Source organism: Dendrobium catenatum, unplaced genomic scaffold (genome assembly GCF_001605985.2).
Source record: "Dendrobium catenatum unplaced genomic scaffold, ASM160598v2 fragScaff_scaffold_706, whole genome shotgun sequence".
Taxonomy (NCBI): domain Eukaryota; kingdom Viridiplantae; phylum Streptophyta; class Magnoliopsida; order Asparagales; family Orchidaceae; genus Dendrobium; species Dendrobium catenatum.
Window position 1 is genome coordinate 814,967 of NW_021319168.1, and position 23,567 is coordinate 838,533.

Genomic DNA, 23,567 nt, shown 5'->3' on the forward strand with positions numbered 1-23,567 from the left:
CTAGAATTATATTTTGGACCACTTGAACTCTAATTTCAATGAATTTATTATCGTTGTGAATGTATCGATTAGACAAACCCATCAAAACTACAAACCATTTCTTGGAGATCTCTGCCATATAATTTTCTACTTACCATTAATACAAGAGTCCAATCCAATGTTGATCTTATTTATAAGTAGAAGCTCACATAGCTCACCTTGATCTGTTGGTTAGGAGCTTAGACTATCAACTAAGAGGTCTTGGATTCGAGCCTTGTATATGCGATGTGCGTATGAATTTGCCTTAAGTGGGCATAAATATCCAAAAAAAAAAAAATAGAAGCTCAATTAATCTTTGATGAGCCTATTAATGCTCATTGAAAGTAATTAAAACAATCCTCCAATATATGTCAAAATTTACAACAAATATTTAATCTACCTCCCCAACAAAAAAAACATGGGCATTCAATAAGGCTAAAGACAGCATTCTCACTAAATTAAACTTGGGATACCTAATTACACCCCCGCTCCACTAAATATATACAAAGCTAATATTTTGATGAAGATCCAAAATTTTGACTCATTAGTCTCCTCCCCTCATGCTGAAGAAAATCAATCATTAAGATCTACTCAATCGCATTGCCCCATTGCGTTATCCCCAACAAGGTGAACTAACATTACAGCATTGGAAACAACAACTAAAGGAACATTAACCAAAGGACTCCCAACACCATCAATATCCTCCCCATAACTCACATCATCGGAATAACACAGTCCATCCGAAATTTGAGCACCCCTTGAACCATGAAAAGAGCACGAATTCCCACCCTCATGTAAATCACCATGATGATCCCCATAAACATTAGACAGAGCATTATCACCCTCTTTAACAACACCAATAGGATCAGAAATTTCACTAGGACAAGCTACCATATTAGTTAAGCAATTGTTAGGTTCATCAATCTCAACACAATAAGATCAGGTGCCACATCCTCCTCAACATTCAAGGGAGAAATCGAAGCCAATACAATAGAGAATCCAACTTCAGCGCTAAAACCTTGGTCTTAACAGACACAACATAACTCAAATCCAAAGCTAATTCATTCACACCATAATCCTCACAAACAAGGACAACAGGGGCCATAACCGCAGGAACAGACGAAACATCTATAGCACCAGAAAGCACACCCACGACTTCCCCACCCCATATTAGTTAAGCAATTGTTAGGAAATTGTTTGGTAACATCAAGTTCTACAAAAACACGAGCAACGGATGGTCATGAACCAGAAGAAGTCGCACTATGAATCTTTAAGGGTTTACCAAAGATGGAGCCAAGATCATGAAGAATACACGGAGCAAAGGGCGAGGCCAAAGATTATGAAAAGAAATTCAAATAGGGATGATAGAAGATTCAACCTCAATGTCCAAGGAGGGAGTCCATTTAACCAATTTCATATAACAATTACTCACAAAATATGACCTATGAGCAAAAATCCTACAGTAATCCATGTCGTTAAAGAGCTTAATTAAATATTCCATTGGTTTAGGATAGTGACATAACATTCACCATTTAAGTTAAGGTCGAAGAAAATTTTCCGAATAGCATCAAGAGATAGTCTCCATCCAAAGAATTTGCCGACTAGGGCGAATTCAAATGGAGCAGCAAGAGAAAGGATTTTCGCTTCCGAAATCCACAAGGCCAACATACCACGGTGGGAGGGAACTTTAAGATCGGGAAAGGAGACGAAAGTAGAAGATGCGTCAGATAAAGCATCCTTAAAAGAAAGAGATGCACCGAAGCGACACGGGATGGGGCGAAGTGACGGGAAGGTGGCGGGCGAAGCGACGCGGTCAAGCCATGAAGCACAGCGGGGGGTAGGGCAGCTCGGTCAGTGGGTTATTTTCGGGTTTTTAGGTCAACCCGAACCCGATTCAGTTCAGGTTCTAGTTGGCCCGAACTCAAAATTTCCGTGTCGAATTCAAGTCAAATTTTCGGGTCGTGTCAAATATTGACACCCCTACTTAAAACAGGGAGGTGCCATAAATCCGAAAAAGACAACAACAACCAACACATGAAACGGAAAAGGAACTAGGGAAGGAAGAAAACTTCTCTAAAGCAGACGATGGAGCTCTACTAGGGAGAGCTCCCAATACGGAGGAAATCAACGCTTATAGGTGCAAGATCGGACTGTAAGAGGCGGCTAGGGCCACGCCCCAGAGGCATCGGGAGAGAGACAGCTACGGAAATGCAATGTTTTTATTCTTATTAAGTAATGAGATTACCTATTTCTTAGCCAACTAAAATAACGTAGGATTGTGATTAGGGCTACTAATTATATGGCTAGTTATCCAAATTTAAAGAATAGCTTTCTTCTAATGGAAGTGGAATCATAAATATAGGAGTTGGAGTCACAAATTTGGGCTTTGTTTGGGACAATTACTTAAAAAATTTAGGGACTATAATTGCAAATGCGATTGATGTTTTTGACATTCTTTTGAAGAACAAATTTTAAAAAAAAAATAATCAATATTAATCCTTTTGAATAGTTTTGATAAGAAATAATAATTATGAGCCTTGCATATGTGGCAAACAAATTCATGGCCTCTTGTATTTCTTTTTTGGTTTAATAGAATTTTGGTTTTGAAAAAAAAAAAGTGGATGTGGAATCATAACTATAGGAGTTGGAGTCACACATTTAGGCTTCGTTTGGGACAATTACTTAAAAAAACTTGGGACTATAATTGCAAATGCGATTGATGTTTTTGACATTCTTTTGAAGAACAAATTAAAAAAATAAATCAATATTAATCCTTTTGATAAAAAAATACTAATTATGAGCCTTGCATATGTGACAAACAAATTAATAGACCATTTAAATTGATCATCATCAAACTCAAGATTTTATGTTATTTTTGTGAATGGTTTGTCAAGGTTTAGATTGAAAGTATTTCTTGAAGGAAAAGTGATGTGAATTTGATGTCTTTCTTTAATTAAATTTCACTTATTTTTATTTTTCAATCAAAGAATAGATTGTTATGCGTTGGAGAAAATGCCTAACAATGTTCATAAAATTTCACTTCGAGATTGACCTCCTTCATAAAGAATCATGGACTGCTTTTCTACCGTTTTTTAAAATGAATTTTTAGTATGAAATTTTATTAAACAAAAAAATTTTGTATTAAAAATTTGTTTCAGAAAGCTGTAAGAAAGCCGTGCCAAACTAAGGCTTCGTTTGGGACAGCTTTTTTATTGTTTTCTAAAACGGAGTTTTAGTACAAAATTTTTTAATTTTGTACTAAAACTCCGTTTTAGAAAACAATAAAAAAACCGCCCCAAACGAAGCCTAGGACAACTTTTGTGCTGTTTTCTAAAACATTTTTTTATTACAAAAATTTTTAAAAAAAATTTATGAATTAAAAATTTTTGTACTAAAAAACTGCTTTAAAAATAATAAAAAAATTGTCCTAAACGAAAGGTGTAGCACATCACCCTTTAGATCCAACCTTGTTGTCTTTTGATTGTCCATAGAATTAACTTGACGTCAAGAATACATTCCATGAAGAAGAAATCTATGTGTAACAAACAGTTAGATATTTGTTATTAAATTCAAATAATTATGTTTCATTTGGGACAGCTTTTTATTACTTCTTACAACAACTTTTTAACATAAAAGTTTCTTAAAAGCAACCAAAAAAAATAGTGGTCAAAAGCTATTCCAAACAAAGCTTAATAAATCTGCTTATTGTTTAAGGCACGTTTCTCGAACTCGGCATTCTAGCTTTCACGAAAACAATTTTTGATGATAACATCTGAATCTGGAAATTCTAATGAATAGAGATACTTAGGCTTTGTTTGTGACGACTTTTTTATTGCTTCTTAAAGCAGCTTTCTAGTACAAAAATTTTAATTATTAAACTAGAAAGCTGCTTTAAGAAGCAGTAACAAAGCCGTCCGAAACAAAACCTTAAAACATTTGTCGCAAAAAAGGTGTAAGATTAAAGCATTGGGACAATTGAAGTACTTTTTTGGGATAAGGGTTTTAATCAGTTACAGAAACAATATGCATTGAATTTGTTAAGGAAATACAGGCTTTGGGGTTTATGCTCATTGTCAAGTGAAATGAGCTACCGAGTTAAGCTTGAGTTAATTCCGACTCGATTCATTAGTTCGTGAGTCAACTCGTTTAAAAAATACTAGTATAAATACATGTAAAAATATATTAGAATCCAAGGGCTTATATATAAAATTATAAAAAATATATATATTTATTTATATTTTTTCTTCCTTATCTAAATTGATTTCTTATTATTGCTCATATAATTTCTTTTTTTCTTTTAATTACATCATCATTTTACATTAGAATTAGCTTTTTTTTTCCTTTCATAATAAATAAGTTAGCTCATGAACCGACTCGCGCTCTTACATTTGAGCATAAACTTGAACTTGATTAATTAATCAAGCTCAAGCTTAAGGATTTGTTTGATACACTTTTCTTACTGTTTTCTATGATAATTTTTTAGTATTAAAATTTCTTGTAAGCAGCAGAAAAATAGTGGTAAAAATTTGTCTCAAACAAAGCCTAAGTTGGAATCAGCGTTCAACTAAGGCTTCGCTTGGGATGGCTTTCTTGTTGCTTCTAAAAGTAGCTTTTTAGTATAAAAATTAAAATTTTTATACTAAAAACTATTTTAAGAAGCAATAAAAAAGTCGTCTCAAACCAAGCCTAAACTTCTTTGTACCACTAGCTCAAACATCTATTGAATACAAATAGAAATTTAAAACTATTGAAAGTAACGCTATGAAGGAGCCTAGTATCTTCCAAAAACATAGCAGAAACTCTACATATTTTACCATTACTAAAAAATCCATATACAAGCAATGCAGAGATAATGAGATATGTGATAATGTGAAGGAAACAAGTCTGGGATGAGATTTCTTTCGGATAAATTTCTTATTACTTTCTAAAGTAAATTTTTAATATAATTTTTTTTTTTAGATTATAAGTTTTTTGTATTTAAAATCTACTTTAAAATACAGTAAGAATATTATCTCAAATAAAATTTGAGTACTCAATATGCTAACAGATTATGTAGATGCTGATTGGGTAAGTGAAGAAGAAAAAGGAAGATTGGTTACGAGATACTATTTTTTACGGGTAGAAATCAAATATGAAAAGAGAAATTTTCATGAGCTAATTCTTACAAAAATCTTACATTGATATTATTAAGACGGGAAACTTGGATTGTAGAACTGAAATGTAAACATATTTGTTAGTTTAATTGTCTAAGTGTGAATTATAGTGAAGAATTCATCAAATGAAAAAAAAATTTACATTTTTATGAATTCCAACAATTTTTACTGTTTTGATCTCTCAGAGCTGTCTAGCTCTTGTTTGTTCATATTTCTTTAATGACCTCGGCACATCAGTTGGTATTAGAGTCAACTTCGGCCATTGAAGTCGATCAGAGCCGTAAGCTTCTGACTAGAATGAAGGAAGCTATCTCTGTAACACCCCACAGTATTACTATAACAGTACTGTAAAGTATAACAATAACAACCATAACATTTCCATTTCTTTACCACTCATTTTTGTTCATCATTCCAGATTTATATAAAAGATCATATAAACATTATTTAGTACAACAAAGGAAGCATCTAATAATTTTCAAATTTCATCACATTAAAGATTTAGTACAGAGCCACTAAGGAAATCTAAAACAATTTGAAGTAATACAACATTAAATCTGTTTACTAACCTCAAGAATATATTTCAAAATTTAAAAAACATTAGCATAAAACTTAAATAGTTGCATATCAAACTTTCTCCTCTTTTCCTTTTCCTTTTTCTGTAAAAACATCCAACAAGAAGTATCTGGTGAGCTATGAGACCCAGCAAATTATGTAATCTAATTCACAGTTATAATATGACAAGAGAAATAAATCAAAGCATTGAAGTCATAAATTATTAAACTCACTTTTATTGATAACAACAACATAAATATTAATTAGCATTATTATGTACATCTTCATAGTTACACTGAATATCAAAATTAAATATGTACAAGACTTGGCTATACATTTATAACAATATTCAATAGAGACCAGGTAAATCTGACATTATCGTCATTGAAAATTACATTGAGGTCCATTTTGTCTCATTAGGGTCCCTTTTTATCCCATCTGCTATGCAGGTATCCTTTCTTTTGAGGTCCCATTTGCCCCACCTACAATACAAGTTTAGTAATTGGGTCTGTTTTTCCTACCTGATATTGCAGACATCAAATCATAGAATAGCCAAACCTTTACTTTTAATTTGATATTCCTTACATCATACATTCATAATTAATAACTGATTTTAATGGTTATAACCTTCAAGTATGCTTATACTCATACATCAGGTGTATTAAGAATTTGATAGCTACTAAGTTTAAAAAAAAAAACTTCTTTGCATAGACTTATCAACTAAGAAAAGACTGAAATAAACACACCTGAACATATATCCAATCTCTCTTATTCTCATGAATAGACATTTGTGAATACTCCAATATATTCTCATGATGACTAACAAAATTCTCATAATGCATCTCATTATAATAAAATTTCAAAACATAAAGAATAAACTAATTATTTATGATCATTACAATTATAAATAATTACACAACTTATCTTCCTGACGGGTGATCTCTTCAAAACCTACACCACGAAGCTTTTTCCTTTGATACACAAACCCAACACTTTCTTTATGCATAAATATACGAATAATCCTCCAATATGAATATGTTATCATCTTTTAGAAACTTTATTAATTTTAGGTAACATAAAAAAAAATGATGATACTCACTATACTTCTTACCTTCTTCTTCTTTTAAGTTCCTTCTCTTAAACTTTATTCACTAAGTAGTCCCCAATTTATTCTCACCCTTGAATCCAACTACAATTTATCACAAAATATATTAACCACAATTAAGCCATGATTACTGTTTACTAATATTCCAATTCACTAATAAGATCACTGTTAAGGCAATACCTGCACTATCAAATCCCTATTGCCATGTCCGAACTTTACATCAATGTGTTGAACATCTTGCTACAGAAAATATGGCATAATTCCTTCCTCAAAGTGTTGCACTCACTGCAGGAATACAACCTAGGGAGTTCAGAACTTCCCTACAGTAATTCCATGCTATCGCTACCAACCCAACTCTCCGTCTCTTGCTACAGTACCGAAACCACAGTGCAGAACTCTGCTACAGGACCTCCGGTCTCCGCCTGTAAGCATCCGAACAAGGAACAGAATTGCCTCTTGCTACAGGAATTCCTGCGAATTCCTTTACTGATCAGCGGCTCCTTCTATCCCGTGAACTCCTGCACTTCATTTGCTCTACTTTTCTTCTCTCATGCCGTGACAACAACTAATACAATGCAGATAATGATAGGAGAGTGAGCCCCAAGCTATAACTGCTATTTACCCAATCTATGCATCTATTCATAATGAAAAAAAAAAAAAGTTTTACCTACTTAACTGTAATTACAAAGTCTATTTATTTGCTAATGTTAATGTAACAAACATTTAACATTAAACTTACCTATTTAATATTAATCTATTTAACAGATAGTTAATAAATAAATTTGAATTATAGGTAGCATTTAGCAACTCACTTGGTTATCCGCTCGAGTCTTACAATCTCAACCCTTGACGTCGATCTGGGATTGGAAGCTTTGAGAAGACTATGGATAGGCTATCAACGACGTTCGTGACCTGCACTGGCCAACAACCATACCGACAAGCAATTCCCCCACCAATTGGCAACCATATCATCGGTCCGTTTCCTCTCCGAACCACACCCGAGCCCGCATACTCCGTATTTGCGCACCCATCTCTACACACGATCCACGACCATGCGTGCAAGTCCTACGCGACTTTGCCTAATTCGACCGACCTCGTTCCACCCACTCCTGCATCTCTAACCCCCAAATCTCCAGCCTCCTCTGTTCTCGGGTGTGACCGGCTCTGAAGCCCCAACGCAATTCGACCCGCACGGCTCCCCTCCACTCCAGCACAACACGCGGCCAGATCCGCAAGACCCACGATCCCGCACCTGGCGTTCAACCCGCTCGCAATCCGCAAGCTCCTTTGCTCCCGATCAACATCAGCTAGCAAGCATCGAGCTCCTCCACAGTTGCACAGCTGAGCCTCACCCCACCGAAAACTGTTGTCCTGCTCCAGCATGCGATTTCTTTAGACAACAGGAGAATGATGCAGAGCATATTAGTTAAATCAAGCCTTAGGAGTAGCAGATCACTTCTTGTACCCCTTTCTAGAATTTTTTAGGATTTATTTTGCTCTTATAAATACAAGCTGTATGAGGTAGATATAATATGAATGAATATTTTTGGAATATAGCAGTTTTACCATTTTGCTCTCTCTCTTAGAGCTATTTATTTCTTCTTGATCCTACTTCTTCATTGATCTCCCTATATCACATTCTTCTGAAAAAATATATAGTAATATGGGTTTATAACTTGTAGTTGTATCGATTTTGTTGATATGTTGTAGGTGTTGGCCTGAATGCTTATAAAAAGATCATTAAAGTGATTTCTATGGTCAATAGCTTTGCAACCATTTCAAAATGATACAACATTTAGTACTTTTAAGCAAGTAAGCTCTCACGCTTTCAGTATCAAACGTAAATGAATCTAATGCGATGCAGTCTAAAAAGTTGCAAGCATGTTCCATTTGAGATTGGAGACATCTAAAAAAATATATATTGTGTTGGTTTTCTCTTCCTTCTGATCAGGCGTTATCAACCAAGCAACGAGATAATAAGAAATAGTGGTGTAGAGTCTTAAATAACTAATAGGAAATCCGCTTAACACAATAAAAACTGTATTTTTCCTTTTGAGTTCATTTGAGAGTACTTAACATAACTTTAACATACCAGCACAAGCAATATGTCTTTCCTACAAAATCTACTAGGTGTCAGCTTCCTATAGGCAGAGCATACATAAGATATACATATATAATTATTTATGTTCTAATAGTCCCCCGCAAACTGACGATTCTTGGGCAATTGTCAGTTTGGATCTGAGATATCTGAACCGAGATGTAGATAGAGGTTTGGTGAATATGTCCGCTATTTGATCCCTTGTGTTGATTGGTAGTAGCCTGATATTGTTGTTTTGAATTTGATCCCTTATAAATCTTTGATCAATTTCTATGTGTTTCGTTCTAGCATGAAACACGGGATTGTTGGCTAATGCTATCGCGGACATATTATCACAAAAGAGATCTATAGGTAGTTCATGAGTTTCTCGAAAATCTGATAGCAGACGTTTTGTCCATAGCATATCTGTTGTTGCCGCTGCCAACACCCGATATTCTGACTCCGTGGAAGATCTCGATACAGTAAATTGCTTCTTGACCGTCCACGAAACTAGAGTTTCGCCCAGGAATATGCAGTAGCCGAAGGTAGATTTCCTGGTTATTGGATCTCTCGCCCAGTCCACATCCGTGAAGATTTTGAGCTGTAAATTTGATCTCATGATGGGTAATCCGAAATCAATAGTTCCCTGGATGTATCGCAGTGTTCTTGTGAGTAGGTATTTATGGTAACTGTTCGGATCATGCATGTGTTGTGAGAGTATGTTGACTGCGAATGCGATGTCCGGACGGGTAATTGTGAGGTATTGTAGTGCTCCTGTAATTTTTCGGTATAGTTGCTGATCCAAATTGGTAGAAATTGTCGGACATTTTTCTGGCAATTTTGTACAAGAGGGATTAGCGAGTGGTTTTACAATATCCAGCTGAGCTTGTTGAATAATAGATTGAGCATATAATGATTGAGATAAGAAATACTTAGCTGGTAACGTGCGAATCTGAATGCCTAAAAAATGATTTGCTCGGCCAAGGTGTTTCATTGTGAACCTTTGATGTAGTTTATGAAGAAGATCTTGTATCGCACTTGAATTGTTGCCGGTTATTAGGATATCATAAATGTAGACCAACAGATAAATTCGAATATTGTGTTGATGCAGCATGAGTAGAGATTGGTCTGCTTTACTGTGTTGGAATCCCAAAGTAAGTAGGTACGAGGTGAACGTTGTATACCATTGCCTAGGTGCTTGTTTCAATCCATAGCTTGCTTTATGGAGACGGCACACCTGGTTCAGATTCGTGTTATCATCGAATCCCTTTGGCTGTTTCATGTATACGGTTTCATTGAGCGTCCCGTGTAGGAAGGCATTGGTGACATCTAGTTGTTCAACCGGCCATTCATGTGCAAGAGCGATGGTGAATAGGATACGTATTGTAGGTAATTTGGCGACTGGACTGAATGTTTCACTGTAGTCCAGGCCTTCCTCTTGTCGGTTGCCTTGAGCAACCAGTCTGGCTTTGAGACGAGCTACCGATCCATCTGCATGAAATTTTGTTATGTATGTCGACTAGACACCATGTTCCTTGTTGTTGCAGTGCTAAAAATTCTGCTGCCACTGCCTTCCTCCATTCAGGGTGTTTGGATGCCTCATTATAGTTTGAAGGGTCTGATAATACCTCTGGATTAGTCCGTGTATGAACAAGATTGAGACGACGAGTTGGTTTGACGATGCCGTCTTGTAGTCTTGTTCTCATGCTGTGTTTGTTGGGCAGATTTGTCTCATCCGCTGGTGTAGGTGTTGGTGCTTGACTGCAGTCAGGAGGAATAATGGGAATGTGTGGTCGCTGTTCATTATCATTGTATCTTCCGGTTGTGATGGTAGGAGGATGAACAATCTGTGGCATGGTTGTTGGAAGTAGTAGTTCTACTGGTGTTACTGTGTCATTTTGTAAGGGCGGCAGAGTTTTCTGTTTGAAAGGAAAACAAGATTCATTAAACAACACGTTTGTAGAGATTGTAATTCTTTTGGTGTCTATATTCATGCATTTGTAGCCTTTTTGAGTTTCAGAGTAACCCATGAAGACACATGGTGCCAATTTTGGATCTAGTTTGGTACGACCCGGTTGCAGATTAAGTGGAAAACATTCGGACCCAAATGTCCTGAGATGTTGGTATGAAGGTTTTGTGTTAAACATTAGCTGCGGTGGTGACACTAGATTTGTATTGGGGGACGGAAGCCTGTTGATCAGGTACGTGGCTGTGAGAGCTGCATCCATCCAGTGAGCATGCGGCATGGAGGCTATGTGGAGTAAGGTCCTTGTTGTTTCCATAATGTGTCGATGTTTTCTCTCCGCTATCCCATTTTGTTCCGGAGTGTATGGGCATGACATTTGGTGAACAATGCCCTTTGAACTAGTAAACTCTGTGATTTGATTGTTTATATATTCACGCCCGCCATCGGTGCGTATTGCACGAACCTGTTTGTTTGTTTGTCTTTCAATAAGAGTAATAAAATTGATTAGTGTCTTTGTAACATCAGATTTGAATGTAAGCGGAAATAACCAAGTATATCGTGAGTAGTCATCAACAAAGATAGCGTAGTATCTAAAATCTTGAATAGATGAGACCGAGGATGGTCCCCATACATCTGAATGTAAGAGTTCTAAAATCGAATGCTTTCTATTATTTGATAACGGAAAACTAGCTCTATGAATTTTACAGGAATTACAAGAAAAACAGCTAGATAAAGTTTGTGGTATATGTAAATCTCTGTTAGTATCGGAGATAAGCCGGAGCGCCTGCTGGTGCGGGTGTCCTAGTCTATTGTGCCAATCTTGAGATGTAGTTTGATTAGCGTACATAGCATTTTGTTGATGATTTAGGCTCTTCGGCGAGATGCGATAGATGCCATTCTTACTGTGTCCACGGAGAAGCTGCTTGTTGGTCAGAAGATCCTTAAACACGAATCCGTTAGCATCAAATGTTATAGAAATATTATTATCTTTAACTAAATTTGAAAAAGAGAGTAAATAATGAGTAATCGAGGGAATGTGTTGAACGTTAGATAGATGAATCTTACTGTTTGGGGTAGGAAGAATGCCCGTGCCCGAGTGAGCTATGGGAATTTTCCTTCCGTCCCCAACTGTGATCGAGTCGGTCCCTTGGTATTCTTTAACATTGTCAAGATTCGTGGTTGTGTTGATCATATGAGCTGAAACACCAGAATCTAAATACCAGTCTGTAGACGACAGATCATTTGTAGCAAGAAGCGCGTTGTTTGCCTTTGTGGACGTCGACGCCGGTGTGTAGTTGGCATTCATGCGATGCCAGCAAACGTCTGCTGTGTGGCCTTTCTTGGTGCAGATCTGGCATATTATAGCTGAGGCATTGTTCGGTCTTGCAAGTGGAGGTCCTGTCGAATATGATCGACCATGGCCCCTTCTGCCTCGAGTCCTGTTAGTGTACAATGCAGTCTGATGTTCCACATTTGTCGGATGCCTCATGGCATCTTTGTTGATATGTATTTCTTCGCTGATAAGAAGCGCATAGAGATTGTCTAGACTCAAGGGAGTTTGCATTGCCCTTATCGTTGTTTTGAACGACTGATACGCTGGTGGAAGCCCATTCAGTATGTGATGCAGAATATCTTCCGTGTCAAGCTTTGCTCCAGCATAAGCAATTTGATCTACCAGTTTCTTGATTTCCATGAGATATTGAGTCATTGTCATATTTTTCATAGAGATATTCTGAAGTTCGTTCTTCAATTGCATCGCCTTGGATCGATTTGTCGATTGAAATCGGATTTGGAGCGTAAGCCAGATTTCTGCTGTGGATTCGAGATGTACAACATACGGCAGAATTTGAGGAGATATCGTGGCACATATTGCCGCTGCAAGATTTTTGTCGGTGACCGTCCATTTGGTGCGATCAAGATTTGGATCATCGTTCTCCCCTGATGCTTCGTTGTGATCGATGGCTTTATGCAAGAAGCATTCAAAGCCATTTGCCTTGAGAAGTTTAGCAATTTGATTGCTCCATATGGGATAGTTATCAGAAGATAACGGATGGGGAATGATGGATTTAAGGTTGGATATTACAAATTTGAGTGCCGGATCTATATTTGATTTGGGAAGAGTAGCACCTGAATTGTTGCTGTTGGTAGACGAAGACGACGCTGCCGACGCCATTTTTGTTTCTTTAGGTCCTTAGAAACGAATGACTCCTAATACCATGTTGAATTGAGAATTCAAGAAGAAGAGAAAGAAGAAGATGATAAGAGAAGAAGACGGAGCAAGAAGATTGAATGAAATTTCTATTATTCTTTCATACCCTGTTACAGTTTCTTTGTTACATTTATAAACAAATCCCTACAGCTGAGACATGTGTCAGCTTCCTATAGGCAGAGCATACATAAGATATACAGATATAATTATTTATGTTCTAATAATATTGTCAGTCCGTTTCCACTCCGAACCACGCCCGAGCCCACGTACTCCGTATTCACGCACCCATCTTTACACGCGCGCAAGTCCTACACGTGACATGTTCGTTGTTCTGTCTCCGCTTTGCAGAGGACCGCGACTTCGCCTAATTCGGCTGACCTCGTTCCACCCGCTCTCGTTTCTCCAACCCCCAGATCTCCGACCTCGTCCATTCTCACGTGTGACTAGCTCCAAAGCCCCAACGCAATTACACCCGCACAGTTCCCCTCCACTCTAGCACAACACGCTACCATAACCACGATCCCGCACTTGGCGTTCAATCCACTCGCAACCTGCGAGCTTCTTTATTCCCGATCAACATCAACAAAGTCCCTCACATCCCCAAATTACCCCCACTTAAGTGGGTGGGCCATGCCTCCAACTAAACCCTAATGACCCCCTTCATACAATCCAAAAGTCCCTCACATCCCCAAATTACCCCCACTTAAGTGGGTGGGCCCCTTTTTGTCTAGCCGGTCCGCCCGCCTCCCATAGACCCGCACGGGTCTAGGATGGACCGGGTGAACCGGTCCATCAGTTTTCTCTTCCTTCTTATCAGGCGTTATCAACCAAGCAACGAGATATTAAGAAATAGTGGTCTAGAGTCTTAAACAATTAATAGGAAATCCGCTTAACAAAATACAAAATGTACTTTTCCTTAGTTCATTTGAGAGTACTTAACACAACTTTAACATACCAGCACAAGCAATATGTATTTCCTACAAAATCTGACTAACAGTAGTATTTTCATTACAAGAAAAATATCACCCACAAAACTCATGAAATGGCAATTACTCACCAGACTAAGCTGACTTGCTCTCATTGCTCTTCTAGCTCAAGCTTCTTCACTCTCAATCTTTTAGAAATCTTGCTCTTCATATTACTTGCAGTGACTAGCGGATAATAGGAGGCAAGTTGCTCCAAGTTCCAAACCTCTGTTCATAAAATTCCCAAAGCTCAATCCTAATGGAAATCAGATCATAAGACAACGATGACCCATGGGGAAAAAAATGACAGCATGTGGTTTTTTAAAATAGAATACCAGTATGCCAAGAACTGGAATGGAGCATAGTTCCCGTAGATAGCTTCTATAACCTTCTGAGCAGAGTCAATATCACAATTTCTGCCATGGAACTATATATATGTTTTATGAGACGACGACGATAACAACAACAACAACATCAAGCCTTTATCCCACTACGTGGGTCGGCTATATGAATCCTTTTTCTCCATTGCGTTCTATTAAAAGTCAAATTCTCGTTTAAATCTAATAAAGAAAGGTCATTCCTAATATTTTCTAACCAAGTCTTTTTAGGTCTGCCTCTATCTTTTTCAACATAAATCAAATCTAATACATCTACTTTTCTAACCGGGTCATCGGAATGCCGCCGTTTTATGTGACCAAACCATCTAAGGCGACTCTCTCTAATCTCATCTTCTACTGGAGCTACTCCAACCTTTTCATGTATATGTATAAGTCAATTAAATTTTTTCTAATCATAGAGAAAAATTAGAACAAGCAAACCTGTCTTATATGCCGAACTGTCTCAGTGTCAGCTGGAACTCTATGGTAAAAGCCCATACACATGAGTACATTGGCACGGGTAAAAGGTCCAAATCCACTAAGAACAGATAATTGCTGGTCGATTGAGTCATAACAGTGAGAATCCTTCACATATTTCCTCCAGCTTCCTTGGCTGCAAATTGCCATTCACAATACTTTTGGCAAGAGACACAATACGTTTCGCTCGATATCCAAGTTTACAGCGGTTGGCTAGGTAGGCAGCATCGAGATTCGCTAGTTCTTCAGGAGTTGGGAAATCACCATCATTGAAGGATTGAGAAGGGATGGAACTATTCAAGGAATCCTGGTTTGACAGGGCAGTTGAGTCGATCTTGTGACAAGCTTGCGAATCGGAGGGTTGGGTGACATGATTGATCATTAAGCCAGCAGTTTCGAGAAGCTCTGCTCCATCAATGAACTTAGTTTCTAACTTTACTGTTACTTTCTTTCTCTTTGTGGTCTTTCTTTTTTTCTCCTTTGGTTGTGGTGTCTTTGGATGAAAAGCTTCAGAATTACAGCATTGTTTTAGCGGCAGCTGAAGTTCACATAGTGCTCTTGCCATTGACAAAGTTCTTGGCCATCTGAAATTCAGGATAAACCATCTTCCATGATGTTTAAATATTTTAATAACTCGTAATAAGTGACAAAATAGAAATTCAAGGGAGGGAAAAAAGCACGACAAGAAGATTCAGCAACTGATCTTCAAAAACTTGCTAGCATGATAAGTCATAATTAGTGCATAAAGTTGAACTCAAACGAGTCATCTTATGCATAGCAAACTACTAAGAAATTTAATTGAGTCAAACCGGCTTTGGCCTGGCTCAATAAAGGGCTCATGATTGAGCTCAATGAGCAAATGAGTCATTAATAAGAGTATATGTTTTAGATATTTTGAATATATTGTCCAGAGTGATGATAAAATAGATGGGGATATTATTAGTAGAATTCAAGCTAGGTGGTTGAAGTGGAGGAATGCATTGAGCCTTTTGTGTTATAAAAAATTACACCTCAAACTTAAGGAAAAATCCTATAAGATGGTGGTGAGACCTGCAATGCTTTATGGCACAAAATGTTAGCCATTAGAAGAAAAGTATAAAATTAAGTTAAGTGTTGCAGAGATGAAGATGCTCAGGTGGATGAGTGTACAGAATGTGAAATGAGCATATACATGAAAAGGTTGGAGTAGCTCCAGTAGCAGATAAGATTAGAGAGTCGCCTTAGATGGTTTGGTCACATAAAACGTCGGCCTTCTGATGACCAGGTTAAGCAAATAGATGTATTAGATTTGTCAAACCTAAAAAGACTAAAGACTTAGTTAGAAAATGTTAAAAATGACCTTTTTTATTAGACTTAAATGAGAATTTGACTCTTAATGGGACACAATTGAGAAGAAGGATTAATGTAGCCGACCACATGTAGTGAGATAAAGGCTTGATGTTGTTGTTGTCGTCGTTTTGTAATGTTGCTAAAATTTTTGGTAACAATAGAATGAGGTGTACCATGGATGGTTAAGCATGGTTGGCTCAAATTTTGATGAAATGTTGATGTTAGAATCTTTTGATCTCCTAAGAAATTCATAAGATTTATTGGAAGGTTCCTTGACCTTTTGGAAGATTGCGTAAGATTCTTATAGAAAATCCAGAAGTTCTTAAAATTTTAGAATTTTCGATTCTTTAGTATAGAAATTGTTATAAGTTATTGTATCAAATGCTATACAACTGATTGGGAATGAATGTAAATTTTATTATTGCAGTTGTTTTGTTATGCTGCTGAAAATTTGAGTAATAGTAGAATAAGGTGTGCCATGGATGCTTAAGCATAATTAGCTATAATTTGATGAAATATTGATGGTAGAACATTTTATCTCCTAAAAAATTCCTGAGATCTTTTGGAAGATTCCGTGGCCCTTCATGAAGACTGCAAAAGGTTCTTTTAAAAAGTTCTAGAAGTTTTAAAAATTTTGACTATTTCTTCATGGAGGTCAACCTTAGAGTCTAAAGATTTTTGTTTGAGAAAATCCAAAACTGAATATATGGAGTATAATTTTAGTAGTAATAGATTTAGCGGGGGGATTGTCACTTTGAGCAATTAAGTCCTTAATAAGAGTATATGTTTTAGATATCTCGAGTCTATTGTCCAGAGTAATGATGAAATAGATGGGGATATTATTACTATAATTCAAGCTGGCTGGTTGAAGTGGAGGAATGCATCGAGCCTTTTGTGTGATCTATTGACCAGAGTAATGATGAAATAAATGGGAATATTATTAGTAGAATTCAAGTTGGCTGGTTGAAGTGGAGGAATGCATCGAGCCTTTTGTGTAATAGAAAAGTACCCCTAAAACTTAAGGGAAAATTCTATAAGATGGTGGTGAGACCTGCAATGCTTTATGGCGCAGACTGTTAGCCATTAAAAGAGAAGTATAAAATTAATTTAAGTGTTGCAGAGATAAGGATGCTCAGGTGGATGAGTGGCTTTACTCTTAGATACAGAATGTGAAACGAGCATATATATGAAAAGATTGGAGTAGCTCCAGTGACAGATAAGATTAGATAGAGTCACCTTAGATGGTTTGGTCACATAAAATGTCGGTCTTTCGATGACCCAGTTAAGCAAATAGATGTATTAGATTTGCCAAACCTAAAAAGCCTTAGTTAGAAAATATTAGAAATGACATTTTTTATTAGACTTAAACGAGAATTTGACTCTTAACGGGACACAATGGAAAAAAAAGATTAATGTAGTCAACCCCATGTAGTGGGATAAAGGCTTGATGTTGTTGTCATTGTTGTTTTGTTATGTTGCTGAAAATTTTGGTAACAGTAGAATGAGGTGTACCATGGATGATTAAGCATGGTTGGCTCAAATTTTGATGAAATGTTGATTTTAGAATATTTTGATCTCCTAAGAAATTCCTAAGATTTTATTGGAAGTTTCCTTGGCCCTTTTGGAAGATTGCGTAAGATTCTTATAGAAAGTTCTAGAAGTTCTTAAAATTTTAGAATTTTCCTCGGCTCTTATGTATATAAATTGTTATAGGTTATTGTATCAAATGCTTTACAACTGCTTGGGAATGAATGTAAATTTTATTATTGCAGCTGTTTTGCTATGCTGCTGAAAATTTGAGTAAAAGTAGAATGAGGTGCGCCATGGATGCTTAAGCATAGTTAGCTATAATTTGATGAAATATTGATGGTAGACCATTTTGATCTCCTAAAAAATTCCTAAGATATTTTGGAAGGTTCCTTGGCCCTTCATGAAGACTGCATAAGGTACTTTTAGAAAGTTCTAGAAGTTTTTAAAATTTTGATTATTTCTTCATCTATGATAAGGTCAATCCCTAATTAGTGTGACAAAAGGTCCAAATCTAATTTGAGTTGATATGGGATTTAAGCCTAATTGTGTTGTTACATGAAACATTATATTGAATTCTAATTTGACTATTGATGTTTAAAAAAAAAAAAAACTGATTGTGTTGAGATAGCTAAAATCAACATAGAGTCAAAATGGGCAAACTAGGGCATGCACAATTAAGTCCGTGCAACTAGACTGAGCTAAGTGTTAGAGAGCCTCCTTGATCATAGCTCCACTTTAATATTATTTGCTCATGCAAATCAGATTTCAAAGGGAGGAAGCCTCCTCTTTCCAATTCAATCTTGATTCGTAGACCTATTATACTTTCTCTTCTTCTAGACAATCAAAGGCTCTTCAAATAAAATGTGATCAAACTATGCCAAAGTCAAAGAAGATGGTGATGTTTTACCTTTTCCTGACAGTATGTTCCATCCATCCTAATGGCTTGACCAGCCTGATGTGGCATGTTACCGCCCTTCTTGAGTAGCAAATGTAGGCATCCTCCATTATCCTCTAAGGAGCTATCATCGCTCAAGTGTTGTCTCATTAAGGACAAGAAGCGCCAAAAAGAAATTAAGGATTTCTAATAGAATAATATTTTAAATTTATCTATTTTCCTCCTCCTACAAGGCATGTTTATGAGCTGTTGCTGTCTCTTCACATCAAGTAGTTCTGAAATAAGTTTTTAAAATCACTCCATCAATTGGTTAACTCTTTGCTATTGCATGAGCAGTCTAAACTAATGTTGGCTATGTTGGAGGTGTCACCTTGAGGTAGCAAAGATTTGAAGTGTGGCCATGAATTCGACCGGTTGATGGCTAACTGATTTTGAAAGTTGGACATCTAGTTTGTGTTAAAATAAAAAAAAAGCAGTTTTAGACCTCGCACACTTTTCAAAGCACCGCGATGAGTTTTAAGTAAAAATTTTGAAGTTGTCGGATTTCGACGGAATTAATTTTATAAAATTCTACGCAAAATTTTAATCATTTTGATGTATAGAACCTATATTTAATTATGTATATTTTGAGAATTATAAAATTTGGAAGTTTCTAAATGACAATTCTACCCCTATGTATTTCTTAAGCCAAATCTATTTAAGGGCATATGAGTCTTTTGGCATATCCCCTTTCTCCCTAAATGAACCAACCGAGCCCTCCCCTTTCATTTTCACGCATGGTTTGGCCGAAACTTGGAGAGGGCGGACGGTAGAGGCGACGGGCAAGGGAGATGGCCGGCTCCGGAGGCGTTTTTCAGGCAAAAAACTTAGGGAAAATTGAAGATGAAGTCAAGGGAAGGAAAATGTATGTAATAGAATTATGATTTTCCATCTCTTTCTCAAGATTTTTGGATGAGAAAATTTCTAGGGTTTGAGGAAACTTTGAATTTCTTTAAGAATTTAAATAGAGGATTGTTAGGGAATATTAGTAGTGCTTTGAATGTAAAAACGAAGTTTCTCCAAGAATTTTTAGGGTTTCTAAAATTAGGGTTTTCTCTAAAGTTGGAGTTTTTGGAAGTACTTTTATAAATTTGTTTCATAATAGTCCTAAGATGATTTCTAAGAGAAGAAATTGAGTTTTTCTCACAAAATGATATTTCCCTAATTTTTAATATTAATAAATCCGAAAATTAGTTTTCTAAAATATTAATTTGATGAATATGAAGTTTAAGCATGCAAAAAAAATAATATTAATGAAAATATGTTTTCCAAATTTAGGGTTTTAACTTAATTCCGAAAATAGAAATTATTTAAATTAATTTTAGGTTTAGGGTAAAGGGTTATTTTAGTTAAAATATATAATTATACAAAATAATGAATTTTTAGAATATGTATGCTTTGAGTTTTAATGAGAGAGAGAGAGGGAAAGAGAGAATCTAGAATAGTTTAGAAAAAAGAAGATTTTGTTTTAAATTATTTTGTAGATTTTCAAATGAAATTGATACTTATAGGTGATTAATCGTGGTGACATTGAATGGTTTTGATCGTCTACTAGTGGAATACAATTGTTTGCTATTGTTTTCCCAACGTTTTCTCCCTATTCTCTCTGTTTTTCCACTGTTTGGTGGTTGTTTTCTATTGAAAACAGTGGATATTTGTGTTTTGGCGAAGATCCGATAGAAATCACTTGGAATATTCAAGTGGTACCTATCAGGGTGGCAATGTTTATCGTAGGAGAGGAGCTCCGGAAGAAAGGTAAGGATGAATATGTTTTCTTATATGTTTATGTGATTTCAAATTTTATTGTTATAGTGGCTCTTTCAAAATATTTTGGAGATTTATTTAGAGAATTGATAGGTTTAGGAATTAGATATTTGACCTACTGTCCGACCTCCGTTCCCGCCTCGTTAATTCGAGCCCCCGGGCCGGGTCGTGATAGTTTGTTAACTAGTTGGAAATGTTATCCATAGCCTTTTTAAACATTTTAGATCTCTTCTCATATACAACTTAAAAACTAATTCAGAAGTTTCACGGTAATGTGACAACGTTGGATCTTCTATGGTTTATCCACAGTACTCAATCAACCCTAAAACATAACAACAATGAGTTACTATGACTTGAAACTAATACTTTGTTGCCACTATATTCAAAATTAGGACTAAAATTCTAACACCTATAGGCTTTGATATCAATGAACTAATACTTTGACGAGGAAACTTTTAAAACCGATTGGAGATTATAGGCTAAGGCTTTATGTGACGTTCGATGGCCTCTAGGGTTTAGGCAAAAGTCAATAAATTGGGATTTTTTTTTTAATAAATTGGGATTTCTTAGTTCCATGATGATGAGTTTAGGGTTTGCAAGGATTTAGGGTTTCCAATAGAGTAGCTTCATGCTAGAATGCAAAATTAAGATTTCTAGAAGGAATCAAGAATTAGGATTTCATTATGAAACCTAATAAAGATTTATACAATAAACCATAAATAAGAGGTTTAGCAAGATGAGATCAATATCATGCACATGTGAATCCCAAAGTTCTAATATGGGTTTTTCTTCTTTCCTTCTTGCCTCTCGCCAATAGAAGAAAGAGTCAAAGCTCCTTGCACATTTGAAAATATATATAAAGAGAGATACAAAAATTGGGATCTATGTCAAGGGTAGAATACATTGAATAGTATTTTGGGAGTCAGCTCGAGCAAGCTTGAGGGGAAATGTGAGTGCTCGAGCTTGAGGGGAAATGTGAGTAATTAGGCATGAGAAAAAAATCCAAAAACATAATATTTGATAGAGAGAGAGAGTTCAATAAATTAAGAATAATTTTATTAATACTGAATCAAACGTACATGAAGGAGTTCTATATATATAAAGATAAAACTTAACCAAATCTAATCATTCTTAAATCCAATTCGCCTAAATAGGAACTAATTCACATGTGATAACAAAAATTCAAAATAAACCCAATACATGGGGTTGAATGGCCAAGCATATATAATTGGTTAGAATTTTGATGTAATCTTGGTGGTACAAGCTTCCCTTGATCTCCTAGAGAACAAAATTTCTCAATCCTTCTAGTAGGCTCCAAAGGTTTTCACTTCTTCTAGAAATTCCTAAATATTAGATTGTTTTTCCATCCATGATAAACTCAAACCTCAATTGACATGACATAAAAGGCCAAACATAAATATGGTCATAAAGCTAACCCAAATTCAAGTTAAAAACAAGGTCTAAATCTGATTAGGATAAGATTGGCTAACGCTACTAGATTAACAGGGCTATTGAGTCTGCATGGGAAAGTATGATTAAGTCAGCCCTATGGGACTGTGCTAGCTGTTGGAGAGACTCTTGGATCATCATGTGATGTCAGGATTGTTAAGATGCACATGGAAGTAAATAATTAAGTTAAATGAAAAGTGAGGTGAGAATTTAGTGTGTGTGCATGTGTGTTTTCCCTTACTTAGCAGCTTGATCTTTTTGGTTAATGGGTATCAATCCACTAGTGTATTTTGCTCAAAAAGGTCCCTAGTGTTCTACCCTCCTAACATTCCTCTCCTTCTTCCCAAATGATCCCTTATCATTTAACCTTAACAATGTAGATTACACAATGCTTACTCCATCCATCAGCCTTAGCACTACAACAGAATTCAAAAACTTTATGCCCTTCAGATATCTCCATACCCTCTAATTGCAATGAATACCAAGCACAAGCAAATTAAGTTGGCTTGGTTCCAGGGAGATGGAAATAAGAGAACAACTGAATAAACTCACTGGCAGTTACAGAGAAGGATGCACTTGACCATATCCTCAAACAAAGTTGGAGATCGAAAAATCCTCCCCAACCCCTTCTCTCTGGCATCTGCATGAATCCTGTGAAACTCCTGAATAATCCTATCCTCCTCATCCGATATTCTTAGCATTCTCCGCACTTGATCCTTCAATAAATCCAACATACACAAAGATTAGAAGAGAGGTGCGCAGAAGAGAATGGAGAAGCGAGGCCAAAGGCTAATAACGCACGAGAAGAGCTTCCTTGTCTTCTAAAGAGAGAGAAACGGAGCCTGCAACGGATACAGCAATGGGACTGGAAGGGCGAAGTTGAGATATGTGAACCCTAACGCTACCGGAGGGAAGCCGAATGGGACGTTGAAGTGTACAGGAAACTGGATCCCAGTGATTTGGGGCCATCATGAAGAGTCCATGGCTGCAAACAGCTTTTGTTAGATCGAAGGATGGGTCCTTCACAGGGATTTCAAGCAACAACGTCTGGCCGACGAGCTTAGCGGCGGCCTCCATTGCCGCCCCTTCAAAAGAAAGTAGCGGCTGGGCCGTGTAGGACAGTGGTTAACAAAATAGGAGAGCCGGTTGGTGGAAATGAAAAGTTTTAAACTTCAGTGATAACTAAATATATTAATTAGCAGCCAGATAAGTAATTATAAATTTGGTAATAATAAAATTAAGATTTAGGCTTTGTTAGGGACTATTTTTAGTAGGGGTGTCAATTTTTGATACGACCCGAAACACGACTCGAATCAGATCCAAAAAAATTTGGGTTCGGGTGGACCCGAAATGGGTCGGGTTCGGGATCAACAAATCAACCCGTTTTAAAAATCGTGTCGGGTTTAGGTTGACCCAGCAACCCGAAAATGACTCGAAATTGACAGGAAAAACTCCTATTAGAAACCCGAGATTGAACTGTTTTTGACCCGAAATCGAATATTAACCCGATTTTGACCCGAAAACTAGCAATTTTAGGTCAACTTCGGGTCATTCGTGTCGGGTCGGGTTGACCCGGACCCGAATCGGGTCGGGTTTGGGTCCAGAAACCTGACCCGTTTTTAAAAACGGGTCGGGTTCGGGTTGACCCGAATAGTGTCGGGT

The 23,567-nt window shown here is 36.6% G+C and overlaps 1 pseudogene; it reads right to left on the reverse strand.

Moving 5' to 3' along the window:
- Positions 1-13,945: 13,945 nt before the first annotated feature.
- LOC110109702 lies at positions 13,946-23,057 on the reverse strand (annotated as a pseudogene).
- Between the last annotated feature and the right edge of the window lie 510 nt (positions 23,058-23,567).